The sequence below is a fragment of the Myotis davidii genome, unplaced genomic scaffold, assembly GCF_000327345.1.
Source record: "Myotis davidii unplaced genomic scaffold, ASM32734v1 scaffold370, whole genome shotgun sequence".
Lineage (NCBI taxonomy): Eukaryota > Metazoa > Chordata > Mammalia > Chiroptera > Vespertilionidae > Myotis > Myotis davidii.
The window spans coordinates 13,058,232-13,077,993 of NW_006288615.1; the positions used below are offsets into that span (position 1 = coordinate 13,058,232).

The 19,762-nt window shown below is 40.7% G+C and overlaps 1 protein-coding gene across 1 annotated transcript in view; it reads left to right on the top strand.

Annotated features, from left to right (window-relative positions):
* The window catches only part of PDE11A (phosphodiesterase 11A), a 292,656-nt gene that overhangs the window by 193,222 nt on the left and 79,672 nt on the right, over positions 1-19,762 (top strand). The window lies entirely within an intron of this gene.

A 19,762-nucleotide genomic window follows, 5' to 3' on the forward strand; every position in this document is an offset into this window, starting at 1 on the left:
GCTGCCTGTAGCAAGCACCCAGGTGGTCCCTTGAGCCAAATGTGCGAAGCCATGCCATTGCAGCACTGAGCTCCCAGGTGTGCTCTCTGCAGCCTGGCTTTCCTTACAATGGGGTAAACGTGGCCTCTATCAGGTCCTACGTTTCTCATCTCTCAGCAGCCCCCTCTAGAAAGAACTATTCTCAAGTTCCAGTTTGGAGGATCTCAGTGAAGTTTTCTGATTGGTCCAGTTTGGGGCAAGTGCCCTTCCCTGGACCAATCAACTGTGACAGGGGTGTGGTCATATAGAAGACTATGTCAGCTCTCAGGTGGAAATGTGTGGTTGGAGTGGAAGAAGGACCAGTTTTCCTAGAAAGGAGACGATACTAGGCAGAGTATCAGAGCTGCCGTCACAAGGGAGGTGTGCATGCACGTAACTTTCAGATAGTGACTTTCAGTTCCTATCAAACCTGCCCATGACCTCTCTTGTGGAAAGCATACATTTCCCTCAGCACCGATGAGATGCTTATAACAGCCTCTTTGTAATTCATCATTTGTAGACACTGGGTGATACCCACCTGTGATCTATGTGCTGAAATGATTTCCTAAGTCACTTAGTTTAAATTGTGTTATTGAAAAGACTATTCTATTATGTCCTTCAAGCATTTCTACTTCCACAGCTAATCCCACTGATGGTCACCCTGACTTGGCTCTCAAACTCACCCAAATGTTATAAGGCAAATAAATATGGCTTCCAGGGGCATGGCAATTAGATTGGCCCAGGAATTACTCCTTAACAACTGTTACATTTGGTTATATCACAGCAGCATCTTTCTATTGTGCTTGAACATGGGAGGCTCTGATGCATAACCAGAAAGCCCCCTTCACCTGGATCAAGCAGTAATCCACAAATTCCTTCTGGAATAGTCATCTCTTCGTGAACTAATTAGAACCTACTGGAGAATTATGCAGATCAAGTAGACCAAACATCCCTATATCTGGTGTTTGAAACCCACAGTAAAATAGCTCAGTTCCTAATCTACTTCTCAGACTTATTAGAATTCAATTAGTAAAAGGACATTCTTTCCTAGAGGTTTTTTGGCAGATTTGTGTGTGAACAGTTAACCTGGTGTTAGCAAAAGCAGTTACTTGTACCCAAACAGCTCTCTGGCTGCAAAGAGAATCCCAAAGCTGTTTAGACAAGACTTTGCTTATCCTCCCACCAGGATGCAGATATTTTAAGTGGACAGAGTGAGATAAAACACAGCCAGTGCTGACCCCGACACTGACCACATCCTGTGGCTGCCAGATTTTTGGACTTGAAGGTCACGGGGGAAAGGTAAAGAAGAGGACACTGAAGACAAAGAGACAAAGAAAATTAAGGCCTCCCTTGACATAGTTGAAAATTATTTCCCTGAATTAACAAGTTTAGGCTTTAAATGTATCAACACAAGACAAACAAAGGTATGTAGAATCCACATATATTTCTAGGACAGGTGGAACTACCAATCAGATGGTGAAAAGCAGGGTATTTGAAGGTAAGACAACCTCGAGATGGTTCTTATTTTTCTTTTTCCTGTGGCATTCCCATAACTGTTCTTCAGATGCCTAAATGTAGACTCAGGGAGATTTATTCATCTTCTAATAGGGTATGTTATAGTTGTCACTCAGCCTTGAAATATTTTTCCTCTCCAGTGGAACATCAGGCCAGTCATATATTTGCATAGCTATTCCCACCTGTCACTCTTCTGCCAGCTTAGTGCATCAGCATGGCACAGAACACCCAGCCAGCCAATGGCAGGCTTTAAGCTGCTGCAGTCACCCAGCAACAGGAAAAGGCATTTCATTGGCTCTCTCGCTGTCAGCTAGAAAGGAGGCCAATCCAGCTGGACTTCAACTGTGAAGATCAAGACGAAGCATTGGGAAGGGGCAAGGCCAGATGCTTGAACGTAGGCCCGTCTCAGCCACGACTGTGGTATTTTATAAATAACATTAAGCACGATGCTTTTGTTCCCCCCAATGAGAATTGCTTGTTTAAGAATAGCATCTAACAGGGCAGGTAGTTTTTGTTTGCGGTGTCATGGGATGAATGGGATGGATCCCAGTCTTATCTGCCTGGCCAGAGGACATGCTGCCGAAAGTGAAGCCTCAGTGAGAAATGTATTAGGGTGTTTGGTGTGGAAACAATGAAGCTGCACTCTTCTAGAAGTGGGATGCCATTGACAGTGGGTATTCTAAATGCAAAGCAAATCCCATAAGTCACTTTAGCGTATCTGATCTTGTGAATTTTCTTGCCCTTAAAAAGTTCTACCTAACTCTTCAGGCGGACTTTCCCACAGAGACAACCCAAGGAGCAAGTCAAGGTTACCTGGGCCTTGAATATAGGTGCCGCCCAGTCTCCTCTCGTTTCCTCATTAGGGGGTCCCATTCAGGAAAAAAGGGTTTTCTTTCTGTTTTTTTCTCTTTTAATGCTACTATAGAACAGAGAATTAATATTGACTGTGCATATGTGAAATCAAAGCATTTAGGGGATACTCAGAAAAGAATGTGCTGGAAGCCAGTCAAGAAAAAAAATTCTTAAATTGACAACACCCAGCCCTCACTGAGGACCCAATCTCTCATCACTTCAAGGTGTATAATGGAAGGATATACACTCTCAATGATGAAAAGCAGTTAAACTCTGAAGGCTTCGATGCCCAGAACACATACATATCTTGTCATTGGTTAAGGATTGAACACAGGGCAGGCAGTTTGGTTGTAAGAGCTCACTCAGTGTAAACTCCCCTGCAGTTCACAAAGGCACCCGATCATTGCTGGCTTAGAGCAGCAAAATGGAGGGAAGGGTTGCCCTACCAGTGGTCGGCAAACTTCGGCTCACGAGCCACATGCAGCTCTTTGGCCCCTTGAGTGTGGCTCTTCCACAAAATACCAACTTCTGTGCATGGGCCACGAAGTTTCAATTGCACTGTACGTACACACCCGCACGTGGTATTTTGTGGAAGAGCCACACTCAAGAGGCCAAAGAGCCGCGTGTGGCTCGCAAGCTGCAGTTTGCCACCCACGGCTAACCGGTTTGGCTCAGTGGATAGAGCATCAGCCTGTGGACTCAAGGGTCCCAGGTTCGATTCCCGTCAAGGGCATGTACCTTGGTTGTGGGCACATCCCCAGTAGGGGGTGTGCAGAAGGCAGCTGATCGATGTTTCTCTCTCATCGATGTTTCTGGCTCTCTATCCCTCTCTTTTCCTCTCTGTAAAAAAATCAATAAAATATATTTTAAAAATGGAGGGAAGAGTTGTCTGCTTTTCCACAGAACTAACCAGATTGAAAATTAACCATAATTATTAGTAATTATAATTCACAGTAGACAACCTATTAACTATAAATCCAATACCATTTTGTATCATGTTAATTTTAGATTCACATGATAGTAAATTAGTATGTGAATAACATTTTTGTGTATCTCTAATGGGTAGAAAATGATACAGTCAAATTTGCCTTCACTAGACTGTCAGCTACTTGAAAATGGCTGTATCTCCAGTGCCTAACACAATGCCTGGCATAGGGCAGGTGCTCAGGAAATATTTCTTGAGTGACTGAAGTAATACATTGATGACTGAATTGATGAATCAATAAATGACACAAAATTCATGAACCTGCCTGAGTTTCACAAATGACAAGCCTTGGAAAGTTGTGAAACATTTTTGTGTTATTTTCAATGTTTAGGGGTATGAGTCTAATGAAAATTAAACTCAGGAGACCTGAGTCATGCGTTTGTTCAGTCACAAGTCTATGAAATAGATATTTTTAAATATGTTTTTAATGATTTCAGAGAGGAAGGAAGAGGGAGAGAGATAGAAACATCCGTGATGAGAGAGAATCATGGATTGGCTTTCTCCTGCAAGCCCTCCCTCCCCACCCCCCATCCCAGTGATTGAGCCCACAACCCAGGCACGTACCCTTGACCGGAATCAAACCCGGGACCCTTCAGTTCACAGGCTGACACTCCATCCATCAAGTGAATAAATATTAGTATTACCTTATTTTATGGATGCAGAGACTATGCGCTAAGAAGTAACTCACCCAAGGTCACAGAGTTGATAGGTCACAAGTATAAGATTGGAATCCAAGTGCAATCCAGAGCTAATGTTGCTACCATTATGTGAATCTGCCTGCACACATAGATTTTGTAAGTATTCACATTTCTTTTGTTTCAAAGCACAGTAAAACATTGAGGAGAAAATGCTTATGAGATTCAGACACCACTTTGGAGATGATACAAAATGAACTGAGAGTTGGGGTGCAGGAAGGATGAAACCCTGGACCATTCTGAACTCTAAATAGCCAGCAAGCTCAGCCTGGAGGCCCAGCCTGTTCCTGTGGTGTTTCCACAGAGGCAGGAAAATGTTTTTTCCGGGGTCAGTTTTGCATTCACTGTCGCTAAACTTGGGTTCAAGTCCCAGCTCTGCCTCACACTTCCAGTGGGACCGTGGGCACTGCCTTATCCCCTTTGAACTTCCCTTTCCACAGTCAGAAAACTGGGATAATGGGAATCACCACAGAGGGTTGTGTAAGTATTCGATAGGATAAGAATATGGAAAGAACTGAATTTATGCTGGCACACTGCAAATGCTCAGTTAACAGTAAATGCCTTCTGTCTTCCTCCTATACCCTCAGTGAAAAGGATGAGGAATCTCATTTGCCCAACAGATTATACTAGTAAAAGGAGTTTATAAAATTGCACAGTTTTCTTCTCTTGTTTTGTCTAATCAGTATATGTTGGTTCCTTATTTATAAGGAGAAAGAGAAATCCATTTTCCATTCCAAGAAAACTCTAGAAAAGCTCAAGGTACAATTTTGAGCTAGAAATTTACATTAGATAATAGGCTTTCCAAGGCTCCAGGCTACCGAGCTATTGTCCGGCCTTCTTTCCCAGGTAAACTGCACTAATATGAACATTTCAGGAGCTTCTGTCACCTACTCACTCAAGTGGGAGACATAGAACCTCTTAGGAGGTTTACCTACAGCAGAAGTTCTCACCATTTTTTTTTTTTTTTTTTTTTTTTTTTTTTTTTTTTGTGAGGAAGAGCAATTCATTGCTTACCTAAGGTCAAGGTATTAGCAGGTGTGGGTTTCCCAGAAAGGTTCTTGGTGAAACGGGTAGCTGTCCATTCCCAGGCGACAACCAAGGAGAAAGAAGTGCAAAGGAGCAGGCCTGAGAAACCAACACATCAACATGTCCCCTAAAACTTTAAGATCACTTGGTGATCCAGATATGACTCCAGAGAAAACTTCTTTCTCAGACACATCAGATCTTTGGGATTTTTTCTGTCACTCACCATGGCTCTGTACACTGAGAAAGGAAGTCACTGGATGACTAAGTGTCATTAGTGACCGGCCTCTGTCACAGGTTCTCAGCCTGACTGGATGTTAGACTCGCCCAGGAAAGGGAGCCCTTAAACACAATAGTGAACCCTGGACATCACCCCAGACTGTTTGACAAGAAGTGGGCAGAGGGCTGGCCTTGTGTGTGTTCCGCATCACCCAGGAGATTCTGATATGGAGCTAGGAATGAAAAGCACAGGTCTAGCTAATGTTTCCCAAACTGGTCTCACAGAACACCACTCCACAGAATAGTCATAGATGTGCCACATACCCATGGAAGGTGTTTTGGTAAATACCCCATTAAATAAAGTTAAATAGGTGACTTTACTATAACTTTGCCCAATCATTTTTGTCCACACCTTGTTCAAAGCCCATCTGCTAACTGGCTTCTATTACAGTGTGCCAGGGAACACCAGTCTGAGCACACACTGGCCTGGGTCCCCACGTTGTCAAAGGAAAAGCACGGCAAGTCCTGAGAAGAGGGAATGGAGGCATCCGTGCGTGGTAATTGGAAATGCCGTAGGACATCCAGATCCCAGCACAGGCACTTTTCTGAGAATGAGCCTTTCATTATCATGCTCATCATTAAATAATAGCTGCAGTAAAGACGTGTCTCAGGAATTTCCCAAAAGCAAGTCAGTATATTTTAAAGCTGCTGCATTTTATTGACAGTCTTTCCACCCTGAAAAGAAAATGTGCTGTGTTTTGAGTTGTAAATTGCCTCAAAGAAGGGGACTCCTAACAATTCACACTGCCTTAGACTACCAGGAGACGCTCAGAGGGCAGGCCTTTCCCTCCAACCAGGGATCTCAGAAAGGAGGTGGGAATAAAACGGAATTGACAGTGATATTGAGCTCGAGTATGTGAAAGAATTAACGATGTACTAACTATCTAACTGCCTAAAATAAAAACGGGTAGTCAGTGATTTGTGTTTTACTGGGCAGAGGTGGCAAGGTTTCTTATGTGCGGCTGAGATTATGTACTGTTATAAATGAAACTTAAACTCCAGTTTTCAGGGTCTGAGAAGGGAACTCTCTGAGCCCACATCTTCCCTCCCACCCAGGACATTCTCTGAATATCTGACCTATTCCTTTTTCCAACGACCTCATCATTTTTCTATTCCTGGTTGGTAGTAGAGAGCAATCAGCAATTTCTAAGTCACAGTGAAATAGCGATCATACTCCATGCCAAGAAGCCAAGGGCCTCAGAAGTTATTCGTTAGGTGTAATGAAAATAATAGTAATAACAATTATTATTATTATTATTTGTTGAGTGCCTACTATATGTCAGGAGTCTTACATGTGTTATCTTAATTTATTTTTTAATATATTTTATTGATTTTTCACAGAGAGGAAAGGAGAGGGATAGAGAGTTAGAAACATTGATGAGAGAGAAACATCGATCAGCTGCCTCCTGCACACCCCCTACTGGGGATGTGCCTGCAAGCAAGGTACATACCCTTAACTGGAATAGAACCTGGGACCCTTCAGTCTGCAGGCCAACGCTCTATCCACTGAGCCAAACTGGTTAGGGCGATTGTTACCTTAATTGAATCACCAAAGCAACTCTCTGCAATTGGTGATTTGGGCCTTCTTGACCTGATGGGTAGCTACAGCTCAGAGAGAGAAAAACAACTTGCTCAAGTCTAGATTGAAGCTGGGAATGGAACTACTGTCAACAAATGCTCTTTGTAGTAAACCCTGCTTTTAAATATATGCTAGATTTTGCTTCATTAGTTAAGGGAAATGATACTTAATATAGAGGAGAGAATGATCATGTCTATAACTTCACATGTGAACTATTTTAATATATTGATACTTGAATCTCTAAATATTCATATTTGTACCGCAATTTTTAAAGAATATTTGGCATCATATAATTATGATTCTTATTTACAAAATGATTTATGGGGCTTAAAATAGCAGATTAGTGGACATGTATATATTTGTATGGCTATTGATACACACACATCCCAATTTTGCCTAATGATTATCCTTTGATGTCTTCACTATGAGAAGATGACTTTGCAGACTCATTAATTCCTAGTTTGGGAGCTGTGATATTGGATTTGCTTTATCTGACCACATTCCTTTAACGAGCCCCTTCATGAAACATCTATTGATGAGGAAGTTGGCTGGAGTGAGGACCACTGTCTGTAGCCATAGAAAATAAAGCTAACTATCTTCTTGATTCCACAATCACTACCCAGAATGAGAATAATTTTTAATGTAGTGAATCTGACTGAACCATGAATCTAATGTTTGGTGACCTCTGGGAAAGAAATCTAAAAAAGAACAATAATCAACAAAAAGAAAAGGGCAGTAAAAGATGAACTCCTTTATCTTCAGCAAAATTAATGGTAGAAAGTTACTAAAATATATATTGTGTCTGATGGAAAAGTAGTTCACTCTGGCCTCTACTTGCAATAGCATACTCTGTATTTGACTCAAATAAAATAGTTTTTGGCATTTATCCACATTACTTTTCACCACCTACTTCAAAAGCAGAAAAAACTTCTAGTTCTGACAAAAACCTATTTTCAATATTTTATTTTTAGTCCTCAGAAAACAGCTCCCAGTGCCAAAGAATAATTGTATCAATATAAATAATCTAACTTCAGATGTTTTATATCATAGTCAATGACAAAATAGGAAATGTAACATTTTTTGCTTTGACAGCCCATGAAATCCATCATCTATTTTCAGAGATCTTTCATTCAGGAAAAGATTTGGATTTTAAGGATTTACAGCTCTATCAGAAATATTTGAATGAAAGATTTGCAGCTTTTAAAATCAATATCAGGATTTACTAGTGAAAACCTAAAGTCAGTTGGTGAAATGTTATTATAATCACTTATCCTTTGTGACCTTTAAAAGAATAAAAAAATAACCCCTGTCTCATACCCATAGTTTATCTCCAGCAACACTAATAAGAGCAAAAAGCTTTCTTCCTTCCCATACAGTTCATGACTCTTCAAGAATTACCCACACACTGTCACCAGGTGGCAGAAGGTACTGCATGATCTTAGCATTTAATAAGACACGAAGAGATAAGATAGGAAAGGGCTCTGTTCACCTGGTGTGTCTTTATAAGAGGAATTGGAATGATGAGAAACATGCCTTGATTCATTTTTGGAATATACATTTACAATCTTTCTACTCTATTTCTTAAATGGGTTAGTATGCTATTCTCATATATGGGTCCATAAAATGGCCTCAATCTAAAATTTCCATTTAATTGGATCATTAACATAAAGAAAAACTATTCCCTCTCAGCGGTAATTACTATTTTAAGAATATCCTCTCGTGGGCAAATTTTATTATATTTATAAAGTCGATTTATTAAAAATATTTCTGTGTGCTGGAATTCCCTTGGTGTAGAAGTATAAATATGATCATGATGTTAAATGCATCATCTGAAATGTCTCATACACAAGCCAGAGCTACAGAATGCTGCTAATTAGAGTCAGACCTAGGAAAGACTGAGCAGAATGCCCAGAAGGTTGGTAAATTCTCCCTCACATTGGAAGGGGGACTTGGAAGGGGCAGCAGGTCTGGTAGAGAAAGCCCTGATCCTGGCTCTGACACCAGCAGGTTCTCTCACCTCGGGCAAGCTAGTCCACCTCTTTTACATGAGACCAGAAGACACCAACATTCTACCATTTTCAGACAGTCTGCGTGATACTCAGAGGCCCACCCCTCTTCTCCTTTGTTCCTAATGAGCTGAGTGAGCATGAGACTAAGGTCTCTCAGGTATCTTCTTCACTACAGGACTCAAGCAAGAGATCTGGCAGAACTACATGATGGGCCTTATAGATGCTTCCCATGTGCGTGGGTTGGGTGGGGTGATATACAATCACTTCCACTCACATTCCATGGGCCAAACCTGAAGTCAATGGGCAGAGAAGTATCACCATCCATGGGCAGCTCAGGGTCATGTAGCAGTGTGAGGGCATGAAAGGGAGTGAAAAATCAGGAATAACAGTACCATTCATTACAGTCACTGAGCAGAAAAGCATTCCTTTCAGAAGCTATCCCCATTAAAAAGCCCAATACAGAAAACCACCTGATAAGACAGTGACTGAGTAAGATATATTCGTCAAGTTCACAGCCCCCTACCCATATCCTTAATTTTTAGTGTTTAGCCTGAGTTTGACGAATCATGTTTCCTCCCAGTGTATCTTCTGATCCCAGCACTGAATATATTTCTTTCCAAAAGGAATACGGGAAGAGAGCCTTTCTAGATTGCCTTCCCTAAGGAACACTGGAGAGGAAGGACTAGAATTGCAATCAGGATGCTTCTGAAGGGCACCACCATTCTTGAGTCTGCCACCAATTATTTGTTTTGAATTTCTGGAAATTTAGTATTCAATTAGTCTGCAATAATGATAATCATCTGTAATGAGTGGAATTATGTCCCCACAAAATTCATATGTAGAAACCCAACCCCAGTACCTTAGAAAGTGACTGTATTAGAGATGAGGCCTTGAGGGAAGTAACTAAGGCTAAATGGGATCATAAGTGTGGGGCCCTGATCCAAACCGACTGTTGTGCTTATAAGAAGAGGAGGGGCACCAGGGATGCCCCACACAGAGGAAAGGCCATATGAGGACGCAGCTAGCAGGCAGCCATCTGCAAGCCAAGGAGAGAGGCACAGGCAAAACCAAACATGCCAATATCTTCATCTTAGATTTCCAGTCTCCAGAACTGTGAGAAAATAAATTTCTGTTGCTTCAGCCACCCAGTCTGTGATATTTTATTATGGCGGCCTAGCAAACTAATATACTGTCATAGTATATGGAGGGCCTAGTAGGAGCCTGGCACTGTGCTAAGTACTTTATGTCACTTAATGATTTTAATGACTATGATAAATGGTTATTGTTATATTCCTTTCACAGAAGAGGAAATAGATGCCCAAAGCCAGTGGCAAAACTCGGATTCAAAGGCCCATCTGTTTGGCTCCACACATGCACTCAGAATACCACCAACCCACATTTATTAAGTACTAGCCAAGAAATAATTTTAAACTATAATAATTGCTGACATTGGAGAAACTTATTCCTTTCCTTAAGGAGCTTATAAATGATGAGAGACAGACTTACAAAGATAAGTAGGAAAATAAATAAATACTGCATGGACAAGAACACCTGGATTTAATAATGCTGTGGCAAAGCCACAGTGAATCTAAGCTAAGAGAACATCAAATGGTTGTAAAGACAACACAGGGTAGAGGTTATAAACGTAAGGGGTAGGGGGCAGATTCACCAGTTTTCTAGTTATATGACCTTGAGCAAGTTACTTACCTATGTTCTTAACCTCGTTTCCTCATCTGTGCTAAGGGGGGTAAATTGGTACTAATAATAGAGCATTATCTATTGGAGTATTAAATGAAATACTTTAAAGTGTTTTGTACGATGCTTGATATATCATACATCTCAGTAATGCACAACAGGGGGAAAAGCATTCTTCTAAGGTGTAGGCTCCTCAGCACCAACAAAAAGAGCCAATCTGTCTAAGCATGGTTGAGTTCTTAATTGTTTAAATGAAAATTATTAATGTTGTTAAATTTCTGAATAAACTTTACAACGTTAATAATTAATAAGGGTACGTTTTCACTAACTCTTAAGTGGGGGTTTCTAAATTTATTATTCTCTTTCCAAAATATTTTTTTTTCCTATCCAGCACATCCAGCTTAAGTCAAATAGTCAAACATACACGACCAACACAGAGTCAGAGTAAAATTAAAATGTTGGTCAGTGTTGAGGACAGTCTGGTAGAAAGGCAAGACAGAAAGGACTAATAACATATCTGATAGAAGTAAAAAAGCAAATTAAAAATAAAGGGGGGTGTGTGTGTGTGCTCATGGCACGGTGTGCATGGATGATGTGTGAGTGTGTTTGGGGGGACACCTTCATCCATCTGAGAACAAGTCTAGGTATGATTCAAGACAGGGAACTGTGGCTGAGGAATGGGCCCTGCACCTCCTGCCTCACGTGAGAGATTGCTTCTTCACTGAAGGTGATTGCTATTCAGCCCTAAGAGTAGAAACATTTGTATAATGCTTCATATGCTCTTATGGCATAAACCAATACAAATATTTCCTGGCTCTATCAGGAAAAGTATATAAATTCTTCCTTATCTTGCTGCAGAGAGAAACCAAGAAAAACTTGGGAAGTTGAGACTATTTTTCTCCAAGTGAACAGGATGGGAGATAGTTTCTATTGGAGGCATGAATATTGAAATATTTCTCCTCACAGCTCACTGGAAAGTGATGATGGGTGGCCAGCCACATATGTCCACAGTGACAAATTGCACTCCTAACCCCAACTAGCAGGACAAAAAGATGGGGCTCAAGATATGGAACCAGGGAGTGGAACATGGGACAAGGCCCCTGATGTGAACGAGAAACCCAAACAAAACCACACCCTGGTCAGTGGCTCCACACCCTCCTCTTGACCCCCAGGGTGGCCCACTGTTGCCATTAGTGAATTCTAATCCTAATACACGGTGTTGCTGCTGCCTGGCTCTGCTCCCCTGGTGGGTGTGGAGCTTTCTGCTTTGGGACCCAGCACACCAGCAGGCAGGGCAGGAGCAGTTGGACTTTTCCCGAAACCATGAAGAGGGGACATTGAGCTTCAAGTTTCCTTTGATCCTCCAACATTGTCGTTCTCTACGTCTTCACAGGCCTCCAGGCTCCATGCCCCTTGCTGCCCCCTGTGCCTTAGGTGTCATGGTTCAGTACTAGTGTGCGCTGGTCCCTGTGAATTCTTCTCAGTGGCAATTTTTTTCATAAACCTGTGATTTCACACTACAGAAACAGGGAGTATGGTGTTCCTTAGTCTTTAGCTGTTTGTTAATCAAGTGCAGGACCAATCCAAACCCTGATCCATCACTAGGGGCTGATGTCCTAGCCTCACCTCTTGCTGGTGCAAAAATTCCCTCACCTTCTTTCTCTTTTCATCATTTTCTGTCTAGTTGTTGAAACAATTATTACATTGCTATTTCATTCATTAAGGAATTATCCTCATTTTCTGTTCTGCTTTATGAGCCTTTCTTTCCACCCCATTGCATCAAAGGCATTTTCATTTTAATAGGGAAGAAGTCTCTGACAATTATTGACGGAACTCTAATGGTGATTTCTCAGGCAGTGAGGAAGAGAGCTCACTTGGGATTGTAGATCTTCCCCAAGCCTGGCTCAGCCATTCAGCCCATGTTGAGATGTTGGTTGTTTGCCTTACTTTACCAGCACCTTGCCTGGGCAAGGGTGGTATCAGAGTCCAGGAGTGCTCTGCTGGCCAGTCTGAGCCTTCGCCTCTGCCTGAGGTCTGCTTCTTCCCGCTCCGAGGACAAGCTATTCTTTCAGGATGGTCTGGGGAGGACTGAGATAATTCTGTGTTTGCTCTAATCAAAACACAGCTAATACCTGGGGCTTAGTCTATAGTCACTTTTGAGTTTGGAGATTTCCCCAAATGGATTCATATAAGTAAGGACCAAAATATTGTCCCCTCAAATGGATCCAGACTGCTCATTATGGAAATGGATTTACAGGCTCCATTTGGACCTGAATCCCAAGCACTGTCCATGGTGTGCACTTGTCCCTGTGAATTCTTGGCGCACCAAGATAATTTGTGTCATACAGGAATGGAGAGCCCTCAGGCATACAGCGCTTAGGAGTCAGGCTCTAGATCCAGCCCCCCCCAGGTTCAAATTCACCTCTGCCAATCGCAACTGAACAAACTTGAACACGTTGTCTCCTCTGTAACATAGGATTAAAAATATTCCCTACCTCTTAGGGTCCTAGTGAAGACCAAACGAGTTAATAAGTATAGAAAATGCAAGAACAGTGCCTGCATGTGGTAAGTGCTATAACAGTGCTGGCGAAACAAAGAACTTTACAGTTTCTTCCTCATCATCACAGCCCAGTCTCCTGTCATCATTAATCCGAGAATCCTAAAGTCCCCCACTTTGTTCAGAGAGTTGAGTGAGTGGGCTGGGTTGGCAACAAGTCAGTTCTCCTTTGAATTACTAGGGCTGGACCACTGCCGACTTTGTTGTTTCTTCCCCTTTTTTGAGCATACAAAATGTAATATTCATGTGTCAAAGGGTCCAGGATTGTATTTTAACAGCCTCTTTGTAAAGCTACCTTTTCACTTTTAGAGGAGGTAGTTTTATGACTCACTTTGATAACCACTTACCTATTAAGACCCAAACAAAAAAGAAGAATGGTCAAAGGATACCAGGTATTCCCAGCCAGCTAAAGTCCTAATTCTGGAACATTATTCAAATTAGCTCCCAGACTCATAATTCTGTGTTTTCATTTATCGCTGCAATAAAGTAAATGGTTCTTTTATCCAAATGTTATTTCCTGGCTATTAATTCAGTAGTTATTTCGGATTGTAGCACTCCTCTTTGATTTAGGGATATGGTGCCTTATAAATATTTAAAAGTCGAAGACTGACACTTGGAGAAATTGACTCTGATTTGTTTTGTTAATATCCTATGGCTAGAGTAATTATAGGTTTGGAAGATACAATCCCACCGTCTGCTTATCAGGAGAGATAGTAGTCTTGTGTGTCCATAACAAGGGAATCTGGCAACAGAAGGCTTTCCCCGAATCTTTTGCAGCCTAAACTTTCGTGCATGCCTCCTCAGAACACACACTACTCTTTATTCTTCACAGTTTCCTCCAGAAACTGCTCTTGAATTTAGGAATGTGGATGCAAACTGTCCGTATGTCTCAAAATAGCTGAAAATAGTCATTCCTGAAAGGCTTGGGACTTTCTCTGCATCTACAAGTGCCAGCGAGGGTTTACGACAGGGCTCAGGGTGATCTATAGACTGGTATGATTTAACTGTGGATCAATCAACCTATTAGGGAGAAAAAGACAAGGTCAGTAAGGATGGGTCTAGTGAACCAGAGGTCATCTTACATTTTTCAACTTAATGTTCTTATTTCCTTTCCATTAACATTTCATAATGAAAAAACGCCTATATTCTTTAATTTTTAAGATAATTAAGTGAATTTAGTGCCTTTTCAGAGTAGAGGATTTATAATGGCAGAAGGGAACACACTATTAATAATCTACAAGACAGGGCCACCTGGGGAGACGCAATGCTGTCTCCATTGCTATTTCTGTTAGGCCTCCTTTGCCAGACTCTTGGGAGACCAGCCACCTGTGTCTCTGGGGGCTGGGCTTTTACCGTCTTGAAAAATGGGTTTCCAGTTGTATTTGAGTTTGAATTTGAACAAATTAAAGCAAGCACAGATCGTTCTAAGTCTATGGCTTTCTCTGTACGCACAGCCTGGAAACCTGTGATGAAGACAGAAAGTCATTCCAGAGCTTTCCCGAGGGAAGGAAACATGGCGCTTGCCTCTAAGGTTGTCACAGCCCAAGAAGCGAGGTCAGGGTTGATGAGAGTAAACACACAGGCTCAGAACAAGAGAAAGGTCTACACAGTGCAACCAGGCCCAGGCACTGAGAGGCGAAGGGACTACAGACAAAGGCCAGCTCACCAGAGTTCTTCAAGCGGGTTATTTAAGACATTCAAGAAAGATAATTACCATGATTTTTAGGTAAAGATGGTAAACACACTAACTTTATTGTGTTCCGTAACCAACCGCATTAAAACAACAATAAAGGAATACTTTTTATTTTTATTTATTTATGTTTTAATCCTCACCCAAGGATATTTTTCCATTGATTTTAGAGAGCGTGGAAGAGAGAGGGAAAGACAGATAAGTATTGATGTGAGAGAGCCACATCGATTAATTGCCTCCTGCACTCGCCCTGACCAGGGCCAGGGCTGGGGAGAAGTCTGCAAACGAGGTACGTGCCCTTGACCGGAATCAAACCCGGGACCCTTTGGAACTCAGGCCACACTCTATCCACTGAGCCAAACTGGCTAGAGCTGGGATATTTTTTTAAGGCATAAATTCTCAAAAACAAAGGAATGGACAAGTGTTAAGTAATTTAGCAAAACCAAGAAAGAAAACATAAGCTAGCAATGGGAAAAGCTGAGAGGCAAATAGATTTATATCACAGACTCTTGCCCCCAAGTAGCTCAGGAATTGGCTAATTTGGAAGAAAGGGTAAAGGTGGGGCTATAAACAGATAAACAGGGAATCTAAGAGCAGTTTGATCTCTAGATCCTTTGTCTCATTCCTCCACGCCTTGAGGCTGGAGGCTCGTCCTCCGAAGAGGGTATAACAGCGGGTCCTCGGGTTAGGGGGACCCCACTGCAAAACTTGAAGTGGGAGTGCAGGGGGTTGATGAAGAATTATTGACCAGTGCTGAGGCTCCTCCTCCACGCCCCTTCCCCACCAGGACCAGCTGGAAGATGCTTCCCTGGGGAATCTGAATAGCTAAAGAGCAAAGTCTCAAAGATACCAACGTTTGGTGGCTTCCCCAAGTAAACAGTCAATCAGATTCCCCTACACCGAAGCCCCTGGAAGCTTTTAGAGCCGTGCTTAAACAGGAGCAGAAAACCAAAGATTACCACTCTGCTAGGGAAAGCCTCTAATGCCTTTATAGCCTCTGCCCCACAGATGAGTTGATAAAGAAATGTTGTATATGCATACATGGGGTATTTATTCAGCCTTATATACAAAAGAATACTGTCACATGGTACAACTTGGGTGGACCTTGAACACATGCTGAGTGAAATAAAACAATCACAAAGAGCCAACTACTGCATGATTGCACTTAGGTGAGGTATCTAAAGTAGTCAAAATCATAGAAACAGAAAAGTAGAATGAGGAGTTGTTCATTGGATACAGAGTTTCAGTCATACAAGATGGAAAATTCTAGATATCCATCGTGCAAAAATGTGCAGATAGTTAACAATACTGCTCTGTAAACTTAAGCATTGTTAAAAGAATAAATTTATGTTCTGTGTTTTTACAATTAAAACAAAGTGAAGGGAGTAAAGTAACGTATGAAGGGAGAAAATAATGTCCATTAGAATTATCATTATCATCCTCAGAGAGGCAAGAGAAGATATTGATCCATGAAACAAAATTAGGATACTATTTTAAAAATATTTTTAAAAATTTATTTTGAGAGATAAAGAAGAAGGGAGAAGGAGAGAGAGAGAAACATCAATGTGAGAGAGAAACATCAATCGACTGCCTCCTAAATGCCCCCAACTGGGGATTGAACCAGCAACCCTTCAGTGCACAGGACGACACCCAACCAGCTGAGCCACACCAGCCAGGAATAGGATGCTATTTTTAAACAATTAAAAAGAAGTATGTGGACAAGAAAAGATGAGTCAGGCCAAAGAGGAAATAAAACCAGGCCAAAGATCAAATAAAAGGAATTCCTGAAAAATAAGGGAGGAAAGATTTTTTTGATTCATCAAAGAGAGTATTTTACTTTGTTTTCTTTTCTTTATTTTATTTTTTACTGGCATTAAAGGACTTGACTTTCCAGATTAAAGGGTTCAAAAGTACCTAGGAATGTAAATGAAAATAAACTCACACCTAGACACATTTTCATGACATTTCAGAACTTTGGAGGCCAAAAAGAAGATCCTACAAAAATGGCCCAGGAGAGGGAGTCATTTTCAAAGGATTGAGACTCTGAACAAAAGTAACATCTAAAGCTGAAACAGCAGTGCCTTCCAAGTCCTAATTCCAAGAATTATTTCCAACCTAGAAATCTGTATCTAGACAAATTATCCATCAGTTGTGACAATAATATGAAAACAATCAGACATACACATTTTCCTACCACACACTTCCTCTTGGGAACCTGTTGGAAGATGCCTCACTGTAATGAGGAGAGACACAAGGAAGAGAGAAAAATGTCCGATACAGGAATAAAAGACAGATGGAGATGCCCCTGGGAGTATGGTGGAGGAACACCCTGGGGCAAAAGGTAGGCGTTAGACATAAAAGCCCCCCAGTACAGATTGCAGAAACTCTGAGGTATGAAGGAAGAAGAAAATGTTAAGTAGAATTATCATTAACACCAGCAAAGAGGTAAGAGAAGATATTGTATCCATGAAACAAAATTAAGATGCTATCCAATGTTTTTTTTCACATGAGACTTAGATAATTGTGGAGAATTTAGGGGGTTGAATTAATGGTAAGTATATAGAAAACTAAGCACAGACTTAAAAAGATAATTATTAACTCTGCAAAATACAAAATGCTGTCAAGGAAAGGAAAATAATCGTAGTAAATTTAATGACTCAGCTATGACTGTCTTTTACATAGCTGTGATAATATAACCCTGAATATTTCTCTAAACAACATTATTATATTATTACAGGGTGGTGAAAAAGTAGGTATACAGTTATTAGTATAGAAAATAATACAATAATTAATAAATAAGAATACAAGACTAGACTCTGTGTTTTGCTTACTCACAACTGTAAACCTACTTTTGACCCACCCTGTATATTGGGAAGTAAGAAGGGTTAGTGTAGAAGATCACAGAGGTTACAGATAAAGTGTGAGACAGCTTCATCTTCAATGTTGGGAAGTTAATAAAAATGCTTCAAACAAAATAATTAAAAATTTAGCGCCAGAGGAGCTCCACAAGTGTGTGTGTGGGAGTTGGGGTGGCGGTGTGTCTAGCTTTGCAGACCTAATTAACTCTTAAATTATCGCTTCTCGGCCTTTTTGGCTAAGATCAAGTGTAGTATCTGTTCTTATCAGCTTAAATTATGTGTATGTATAACTTTGATTTTAAAATATTTTTAAAGTAAAAAACAAGTACTGAAGTGCTTAGCATAAGGCCAGGAACTTCAAATAAGGACATACACACAGAGATTATTTCTACCACTACCATGTTTGAATTTCACAAGTCTTACCTTTTTAATTCCAAGGAGCTAGATTCTACAAAAATGCTAATATATTACAATGATTCACTGAAGGATAAGCTGATTCATTTTTTAATGAAAATAACCAATCTGCAGAATGTAACTTGTCTTGTAATTTATGTATTTGTTCATTTTTCTTTCATGTTGTGCTTGGATTTTAGCCTAGAGATGTAAATGCCTGTGGAGGAAGATGGAGGTGGGAAGGAAGGACTGATTATATGGTTTCTGGGATGCTTAGAGTCACCAGACCTGGACTTCATTGCTCAGCCAAACTAGTCTCAGGGCATAAGTTACTCCCTGGGAATTTACACCCAGGGAATAGACTAGAAATATGGAAACAGAATGGTCCCTGATAATCTGAAAACACAGAAATTATTCCCTTACCAAGACTGGCCCGCAAAATATGGTAAACCCAATACAATCAGAAATATATATCTATATATCTATATATCTATATCTATATCTATATCTATATCTATATCTATATTCCCAAATTTTTTTTCTCACCTTTAAATTTGTGTGGGACAATTGATTGACAGCTGCCTAACACGAGTGTTTTGAAAACAATGAATACAGCTGGTTCTCCATATCCAGGGGTCTCACATCTGATGACTAAACCAAGGGCAGATGGAAACTATTGGAACAAAAATTTTATGTTGTTGCTGACTTATACTATGTAGTTAGGCCTATGATGGTTTTGGGTTCTGTCTGAACTTAACATGTACAAAGTTTTTTCTTGTCATTATCCCCTAAACCCGTGGTTCTCAACCTTCCTAATGCCGCGACCCTTTAATACAGTCCCTCATGTTGTGGTGACCCCCAACCATAAAATTATTTTTGTTGCTACTTCATAACTGTAATGTTGTTACTGTTATGAATCATAATGTAAATATCTGATATGCAGGATGTATTTTCATTGTTACAAATTGAACATAATTAAAGCATAGTGATTAATCACAAAAACAATATGTAATTATATGTGTTTTCCGATGGCCTTAGGCGACCCCCAAAGGGGTCACGACCCACAGGTTGAGAACCATTGCCCTAAACAATATAACAAGTATTTACATACCATTTGCATAGGTATTGTAAGTAACCTAGACATGCTTTAAAGTGTATGGAGGATGTGTGTAAGTTATATGCTAATACTATGCCATTTTATATAAGGGACTTGAGCATCCATGGACTTTGGTACCTATGGGGGTCCTGGAGCCAATTCTCCTTAGATACAAAGGGACAACTTCATATAACCACTATTGTAATTATGTTAAATTATCAAATGGTTTAGAGATAATGAAGCTAAACAATCTTGCCAATGTATTCCCTCAATGAAGCATATGCCTATACTAACCCTACAAGGATGTGTTTTGTTAAGAAAACACATTTTGCACCAGAGATGTGCTTTCTGATCCTTTCCATCCTTATGAATATACACAACGCGTGTAACAAAGAGCACGCGCACAGCTACAGGATTTAAGGATACAAAAAACAAGGCAGAGCAGTGTATCCCCACGTCCTTCTCCTGGCTAGCAGCAATTAAAATTCACAGCTGCTGGCTGCCCAGATGTTTCGTGC